The sequence below is a fragment of the Megalopta genalis genome, chromosome 10 (assembly GCF_051020955.1).
Source record: "Megalopta genalis isolate 19385.01 chromosome 10, iyMegGena1_principal, whole genome shotgun sequence".
Taxonomy (NCBI): Eukaryota; Metazoa; Arthropoda; class Insecta; order Hymenoptera; family Halictidae; genus Megalopta; species Megalopta genalis.
Window position 1 is genome coordinate 11,905,273 of NC_135022.1, and position 8,832 is coordinate 11,914,104.

General features: G+C 41.9%; 1 protein-coding gene across 1 annotated transcript in view; it reads left to right on the forward strand.

Annotated features, from left to right (window-relative positions):
- Positions 1–5,627, forward strand: part of LOC143260122 (uncharacterized) — a 91,892-nt gene extending 86,265 nt beyond the window's left edge. The window contains exon 4 of the transcript XR_013034222.1: positions 959–5,627. The gene's annotated coding sequence lies outside the window, so the exon portion shown is untranslated. The remainder of the gene's footprint in view (positions 1–958) is intronic.
- The last annotated feature ends 3,205 nt before the right edge of the window (positions 5,628–8,832 follow it).

An 8,832-nucleotide genomic window follows, 5' to 3' on the forward strand; every position in this document is an offset into this window, starting at 1 on the left:
GGAGGGGAACGGGAAGGGAGAACGAAGCGGCCCGCCGCCGAGGAGGAGAACACTCCGGAAGATTGTAAAACGAGCAGTTCACTCGCCGCTGTTTTACTTCCGCTTATCTTCGACTTCAGACCATCCGTCCTCCTGAAATATTACAACCGGCAAATTTGCTCTCCTCGTGGATTTTTCAGCGAGACGTCGTCGCCTCGAGCCGCCCGCGCCCGCCTCTCGAATTCGTAATCGCAAACAACGGCGATTATTCTTAGACAAAATCGTGTGCCGTTAATCCGTGTACAGCTCGGAAGCCAATCGATGCAGGTACGATATTCTTTCCTGCGTAAATTCTTCGCTCTCGGAACCTTCGATCGTCTAGAATAAAAAAGGACTTTCTCAAATGTACTGTAACTTTTCGATAAGTAATTGATTTTAGTTGAGATTTATCGCGCGTATACTACATAATGCAAGCAGAAAAACTATAAAAAGTTTCTGTTATGTCTCTGCGCTGCGAAAGAATCCGGAAGGTGCACTCGTTGATAGAATCGATAATTCAGCTACTGGGAATAAGAGGAGCTGTGCAGATAAATCTGTAATTTTCGAGAAAATTATTCCGTTGAGCTCAAATTTGACGGACATGTAATTTGTATTCTCGCCTTCATGTAGAGGAAGAATGAAAATTTTCTATTCAATCGTTGTGCTGTGAATGAATTAGAAGCCTCGCTCGATTTCAAAGTTTCCGTGCGTATATCTAAAGTATGAAGACATGTACAAGTAGTGTCATAATTAAACGGCGAATCGTCAGGCAAAATAAAAATTTTGTTCAGCAATTCTATGAAACCAGAACCAAATGAAAATGTATTACTTCTGTCAATGGTTTTAATCAATTGAAAATCATATATAACAGTGTTCTTAAATTCTTCCAATATATTTTCACCGTTCTGAGATTTCTCTTACCAATGTTTGCAATAAACAGGAACTGGACGAACACGTACGTCATGCTACTACCATCTGCAAGTGATAAAGAAATTACAAATTTTCCGTGAAGTCGTTCCACCGGAGAAGAAGTCCGAAAGGTACACCTGTTTCTAGGAAGTCGAACAGTTTCTACGAAGGCATGCAAGTTTGTATCAACTGTTACTTATCTTGTGAAGTAAGTGCTCGGTATTGAAACGTTGCCAAGGAGTCAGTCAACAACATCAACGCAACGTCAACCAATCCCAGTTCCCGTAAATAACATAAAACGCGACGCGAACGAATATTAATCGGATTTAGCTGAATCTACCGATCGCGATCGAAAGACAATTGATCGAGGAGCGACGGTAACGCGTGTAACACGGTATTCCTTGCGGCCACGGCTATGGTTTCACTGTCGGACAGATGTGACATTCACCTAGGAAAGCAACAATGCCTCATAAACGCACCACACCTGGCCGGAATGAGCGTGATCGAGCAGCTGAATAGAGACACACAGGAAACGCGAAAGCGGTTCCCGATCATCGGTGGCCGGCGATGCGTGTCATCGAGAACGATTATCTGGACTTTTGCGCGGGATACGTCGAATGCGAATCGCATTTCCTACGGCCGGACGAGAGAGAGAGAGAGAGAGAGAGAGAGATGGGGGGGAGAGGGAGGAGCCGGGACACGGAACGTGGAAAAGGGAGAGCCCGAAGAAGCAAATGAACGGAAAGCGGACAATCGGTCGAACATTGTTGCTCGACCGTGCGCCCGCAAAGTTTCTCGTCGATATTATTACTGTAATCATGTTGCTACGGTAGATAGTAACCGCTAGTTCGCGGAAAATGCACAACGAAAGCGCGCGCGGCCCCTCATTCTTTCGCACGAATGCATTTTTGAACTGCGAAGTGGCTTTTCCGATCGCCAAGAAAGCTACCGACTAGAAGTACGCCGCGGCTGAAATGAATTTATTTTGATTTAATCAGTAACGAATTTATGGAAACGTTCCATTCAAGAGAAATATCGAAGTTAAGGTCGCAGCGCATTACTGCGGCTGAGTGTATTTATCTTTATTGTATTTTTATCGTGATTCGATAACGCGCTCGGAGAAACATTTAACAAAAGACAAACAAGATTACATTACATCGACCTAACATCTTCGACTTGATTTCATTCGGCGACGAATTTAGCGAAACATTTACCCAAAGAAGCTACGAAAACGAAATTATTACATGTATTTTCTTCAATAACATACAAGTTTTGTTCTCGATACAATTATACGTATGAAAACAATATAATTGATAGAAAATATATAAAAAAAAACATTCAGAGAAGACATTATAGTTCTTTATCTAAATTCTACGATACATAAACGATGAAAAAAGGAATGACGAAGATAAAACCTAAAAAGTGACGGAAACGTTCCTCGCACTTCGAAGAAAACTCGATAGAGCATCACTTTGTTAAATTAAATTTCTTGACAGCAGATTGTGCAGTTGTCACGTTGTTTCGATAAAAAAGCAAATGCACAGCGTTGTGAAAAATGGTAGCAGTATTGCATATTGTGCGATGAAAAATAGGAGAATCGAGTGGCTTATCCCAGGTGATCGAGCGCGAACAATCGAAAGATGGCCGCCGCAAGGAACAGTCCGAGAGGACACCGAAGTCCCGGTCCGAAAAGTTTCGGAACACGAGAAGTCTATTCGAGGTACATCGTAATTTATAGCGGCGTTGCACCGTCCGCAGCTGTGAATTATTCCAGCGACTCCTCGAGCTCCGCCGCGGCTCGAGGTTACGCACCTCAGGGTCTCGGTTCGCTCTCTTCGTGTGTTAACTCATGTCAATTATCGAGGACCAGACACTTCCCCCAAAACGTTTCTTTCGCTCGAAGAATTTTAGCATCGATGAATTCCTCCTTAAGTATCACCTCTGCCGTGACTCTTCGCGCGCTGTCGTTCAAACATGTGCACAATTTATTTAGCATCGGACGCACGTCAAATAAAATCGACTGACGAACTACTGAAGTAGCGTGTACGAACACCGGGGTTTGTGTGCAAAGATACTTGTTTTCCTTGTTTCAATGAAAGTACGGGTACCCGAGGATAATATCAGGCTAATGTAACATCGAACGTACGTCAGATAAGGTCGACAGATTAGAGCATAAATTAATGTGTACGAGCAGCATAAGTGATTTACGTAAACGGTTCTTGCGACACGTTTTCGTTGTTTTAAAGAAAGTACGCATGCGTGAGGATAACATCAGGCTAACATTCTTTTCGAGTGAAAAAGGAGGTGCAAAAACATACGATATATCAGCAGCCGTCACTATAATTAAATTTTATATAAAAATCTGTGATAATCAATATCAACCCTATTTTTAAATTAATTACAATCCAGATTTCTATTAAAAATCTATTATAATATAAAATTTCTATTTAAATTTCTATCAAAAATCTACTAAAATTGAAACTCCTATTATATATAGTAAGATGTATAATAAATGTATAATACTCCAAATGCATAATAAGAATTCGTTATAATTGGCATCGCTGCTATTTAAAATCGATTAATTTCTGTTAAAAATCTATTATAATTATAATTCATAATAAAAATGTACGTCTAACTGTTCTAATTACTTACCAAAGAAACGCGACAAGAAATGCTGAAGATCGAACCAGGAAAAATGAACGACAGCGTCACGGTGACGTCTCGCAGACTGTATCCCGGACAATTCCGAAGCCTGAAAGGCGTAAGAAAAGACGTTGCTCGCGGGGCGATTCGTCTCGCGGGCAAAACAGAACGCTCCATGAGTCAAGACAGCGGCCTGCCCTCGGAAATAGATCAACGAAGAGTCTAGGAATCGGCGTAGCTTCGGAAAGCGTGGCGGCACCGCGTCGATTCGTCGCGGCGGTCGACGTTTCATCTCCGCAAGTCAAATAATCGCGGCCGCGCGCGACGTTAAACTTTCCGTCAACAATTAACACGGCCGAGCCGGCCTCCAGGAGAAAAGCCCGGCCCGCGACGAGTTAAATTTAACGGGCCAGCCCTGTTTCGTCCGCGCCCCGACCCCGCGGATCCTCGGGCTCCGCGGCGCGACGGTATCTCGTCGAAAATAAAGCACAACCGCCGCGCGAAATTCGGCCTAATTGTGGAAACACGTCGGCAATTAGCCGGAAAAGGGAGCGGACTTGTTCCCGGCCCGCAGCCGTAATAATCTCGTCGCAGCTCTTCGCAGCTCTGCGAACCAAAGGCTCTGCCAATCGGTCCTGCTGCCATTTTTAGCTGCCGCATTTGCTGAAGAACGACAGCCAACCCTGCAACGGTACCCGGCGCCTTTCATTTCAGCTCCGGCCGTAGTTTCCTGACTCCGATTTTGGCAAATGTGTTGCTATTAGCGAACTTGAAGACACCTACACGAATATCTGCAACCGGTATCTCTTTGTATATGCAACGCTTAAATGCGAGGCAAATGTTAACTTTACGTATCGTTAACACTTGAATAAAATTTGATGGTTTAACAAATATACGTGTTACTAAATTAAAAGTATATATTATAGCGAAGCATATAACGCATTGTTTATAGTGCAATATCGTTTTATTTTGTGCATACGATTAATACAGAAGATAACCAAAATAAGAAGAAATAAAAGAAGTTAAAAGAAAAAGAGAAATAGAGATATACAATAAAAATAGTAAATTAAGAAGTTATAAAAGAATAACATTGATATTTTCATTGACACAATACAAATTCTTATTCTACATTAAGAAGGTTTACGACACGCAAGAATATGCACCTGTGTTACATGTTCCTTAACTTCCGTCCGTAAGCGTATTTCACAATTTGATTAACCGCTGTAAGTGAAACAATAAAATTCGTAAAATTCACTCCAAGCTATTAAGAATTTAAAAACGACGCATCACTGCTAAAATCTAAATTAAATATAAGCCAAGAATGATTTTTCCATCTTGCAATCAATAGAAACAATGTTTATTTTGCGTAAAACTTCGCAGCCTAACTTACATCCATAAGACAATAGAACCTCTGAAATGATCAAACAAAAATTCTCCAATGAACTCTTGCGTTTTCAATGGAAAATATTGTTAGTAGGCGTGGCTCTGTTCAGCTCCGCCCTTCCGGGACCAGTGCAACGCTCCTCGGGGCAATCTCTGCTGCGGAGTAACTCGCGTGACATCCGAAAAACGTGTCTCGTTCGGCTGATCCGGAACGAGAAACAGAGAGCTGGCAGCCGAAGGAGAAGAGAAAAGATGTCATCAACCTCCGAACGCGGACGGTTCGCGCGCACGCTGACTAACTGTGCAAAGTTTAACCCTTCTCCACCCGTTCGTGGAAGCTCGGCCCGGGTTGTTCCGACGGAGAAATGTCGCGTATGCAAATCGCTGCCGGAGAGAGGTGAATGGTCAGCCGGACGAGCACAGAGTCCCAGGGACGCTCGGTTTTTTCGCTCGGCCGGAAACTGGAACGCGCGTGCACCCGAATACGCTCGCCCACCCCCGAAATTCCACCTCCAGGAGTGGAAGAGCACCGTCCCATCGTTGTTACACTGCAACTTCCTGCCACGGGTCCGAGGACTCCTCTTGTCTGCCCGATGGGGTTGTCGAAGACACGGCTCTTCGATGGTGTTGGGTAGCTGGATCGAAATTGGAATTGTTATCGTAAAGAATGGGGGCTAGAGCTGTGCTCATCTTGTTGCTGCATGTTCCTTTGTATTTTCATAGGACGCTAACTTTTAGGAAATATTTTGTTCGTGGTAAAGAATTTGAGGATTAAGGTCGGTGTTGTCCATTACAGTGATGTCTGAAGTTTCCGACAGATTATATATATATGTAGTTTCTTTCATCTATGTCGCACTTCTTAAAGCATTTCAATTGTATGTCGATGTTATCTTATATGTATAGAAGTACGAAATTGTTCATAATTGAGATATATGAAGAATACGAAGTATTTAACAAAATGGATTGACAATGGATGGACAAAACAGATTTTGTCCTTAAAAAGATGAAAAGTTAATTTATTTGTACGAATTTTTGTCTACTGATCTAATTACTGTGCGCCAATTTCTGTACAATGATCTAATTACTGTGCTTCAATTACTGTGATCGGTTCTAAGTAAACAATTCTATAACGAAAATGTAAAAACGTGAAATATTCGTACTAAATTGTTCGACATTTTATTGTACATATATATTTCAATACTTACAATATTATTCAAAAAAGGAATTTCACGAACCAAGACGTAGCACGTGATTTGGCATGAAAGGATTTATAATAATCAACGCACGCATTAAAAAAGACATGGAAACTTGTTTCAATTACTGAATCACTTTAAATCAAGAAATATGTATATCTAAGAAGTCTATTAATTTAGACGAGTCTTATGAATACAATAGTTATTCTTTTGTTTAGGAAAGCATAGTTTTTGTGTTTAGGAAAGCATAGTTTTCGACAAGATAAGGGCAAAAACACATTTAACCTTATATCAGAAATTGAACAAATTAGTTTCGCCTATGAAAATTACAGATCAAATTTTATTTTAAAAATACAATACCTACGATTTCATAACGTTGTATTTTAAATACGAATAAAATCATTCTAAGGAAGCAGTAACCAGAGAGTGACACAGTAATTGATACACTTACCCTATAGTCTCGCGAATCAACAACGTTTCAACGCTACAAATCAGTTTCCTGCAAGCTGCTGAGGGATTATGTCAAGGTTATGTCAAGGAATTGTTAGCTGGATTGAAACAGAAGGAAGCAGATTTTGAAACTGAATTGCATCAGAAGAAATTAGAGTTGAGAACTGAATTGTGACAGAAGCGATTACACTTGAAGACTCAATCGGAGCAGAAGAAGTTAGTCTTGAAGACTGAATGGAAGCAGAACAGATCGGAATCGAAGGTCGAATTGAAGAAGAGATGAATTGAAGGAGAAAGTGAACATCGAGAAAAGAGAAACGAGCTGCAGCGAAAAATTATGGTTGAAGATTGAATTGAAGCAGAAGATCGGGGTTGAAGATTGAATTGAAGCGGAAGATCGGGGTTGAATGTTGAATTGAAGCGGAAGATCGGAGTTAAAGATTGAATCGAAGCAGATAATCATTGTCGAAGATCGAATTGAGAATTCGTGCTGACAGCCGAATTGAAACACAGAGTAAGGGTTGAAAACAGAATTGGAGAGAGGGCAGCTAGGATCGAAGTGTCCGCTTTTATTTCGAGATGCAAGAGGATGGCGGCAGGGTGAAGTTAATTCCGCCATTGCCACGCGGAAGCGAAACGCCGGCTCCGAGGTGTTAATTTCGTAACCCGACGGCGTTCGTCGTGATTCCACGACCCCGACGCAGACGCGACGCCGAGCGTAACGTGCCGCGACGCTACGCGTCCCGGGAATCAACGCGCAACTTTCCGAGATTGTGGGAAACGTCGGTGGCGTCTTTTGAAGACTCCTTCTCCCGGTTTCGTGAACCGGTCTAGCCGATGTTCTCCTCTTTTGCGACAGACTTGTCTTGCCTAGACGATTGCTTTACCCCTCGTTCTTCATCGAATAAAGATGTTCACGATTGAGTACCATTCTGAAACGTTCGTTCAAGTATTTCAATCAGATCTCTCTCATCGGCAAATAAATCTCACGAGCTCGCATGGAAATCCGCTGCCTGCGAATCACATGTACACGTTATGAAAGTATCAATTGAGTGAGTTAAAATCGTGGTGGCGCAGGTGAGATTTTCTTAACACTTAGCCAACCGAATGGAGAGATTTCCCCGCTTTAAATTCAGTCGATTGGTGACCGAATGGATAATTAATGAAAAATTGAAAATGATTGCTTCATTTTATTAAGATCTGCAAGACGTACGAATGCCGAGGAAGTAATTGATGCCATATAAGTGTGCTTCGTAATTTCTGTTTAATTGAGTCAAATATTTTAATTTTATGAAAACTTTCCAGGTTCCTAGCGCGGTCGTGGAAGTGTTAAAATATTTTTTATACATGTTACAATGTTAAAGAGACAAGTGAAATAAATTAGGAAGCTACCACAAGAAATTAGCTCTAAATTAACTTAACATGGAATTTAGTCAGTAAACATACATGTTGGTAAAAGATAACACTCTTCATTTTTCACCACTAATGCGTTGACCCCTTCAATTGTGTGCAGCTGGATCCGTAGGATCACATCTACATATTTTCGTGAAATCAACGTGAAAATTGTCTAAACTATAACAGGATTAATGATACCTAATATCGTTGAATTTTGACGATGAATTTTACAAACTGTTTGATCGAACATGAGAGAAAGCAGATTCCTGTGTATACTAAAATGCAAGATCTCCCACACGGTTCGCGAATAATGAAGTTCGTACAGTTCGTTAGAAAATCGTGTTCAATCGATGCAAAAGTTCGGACGACCCTTGGTCTCGGTCGACGCCTGTAAATCCATTTTATTCGTCATTGAATTGCCAACGTTCGCGCGATCATTGCAACGATGTATATACGATCCTGAACGAATCTTCTTGTGCGCGTTCCACATCGGCCGCATCGAAACGATGTATAATCATCGGAAGTTTGTTTCCGAAACCGGCTAGACGCTCTCAATCTCCACGTGTTTAGTCTAGCATCGTTCGAGATGGTTCTCCACCGGATCGTTCTCTAAATCGGGGGTATTTATAACCGGCAGTGTCTAGGTCAGGTTTGGAGAGTAGCCTCTTGGTCAAGAATGTCGATTCCCACGTAGGTTGATGCACTGTGGCAAGGCTCGCCGAGACCGCGCGCACGGGAATTGTGATCGCCGCAGCGCGCCGGTGCCCGGCCGTTTACAAAACTGCGTGCTCGCCGAAAAGTAAATACTTTTTCAAATCGTTGTCACGCAGAGAAACGAGAA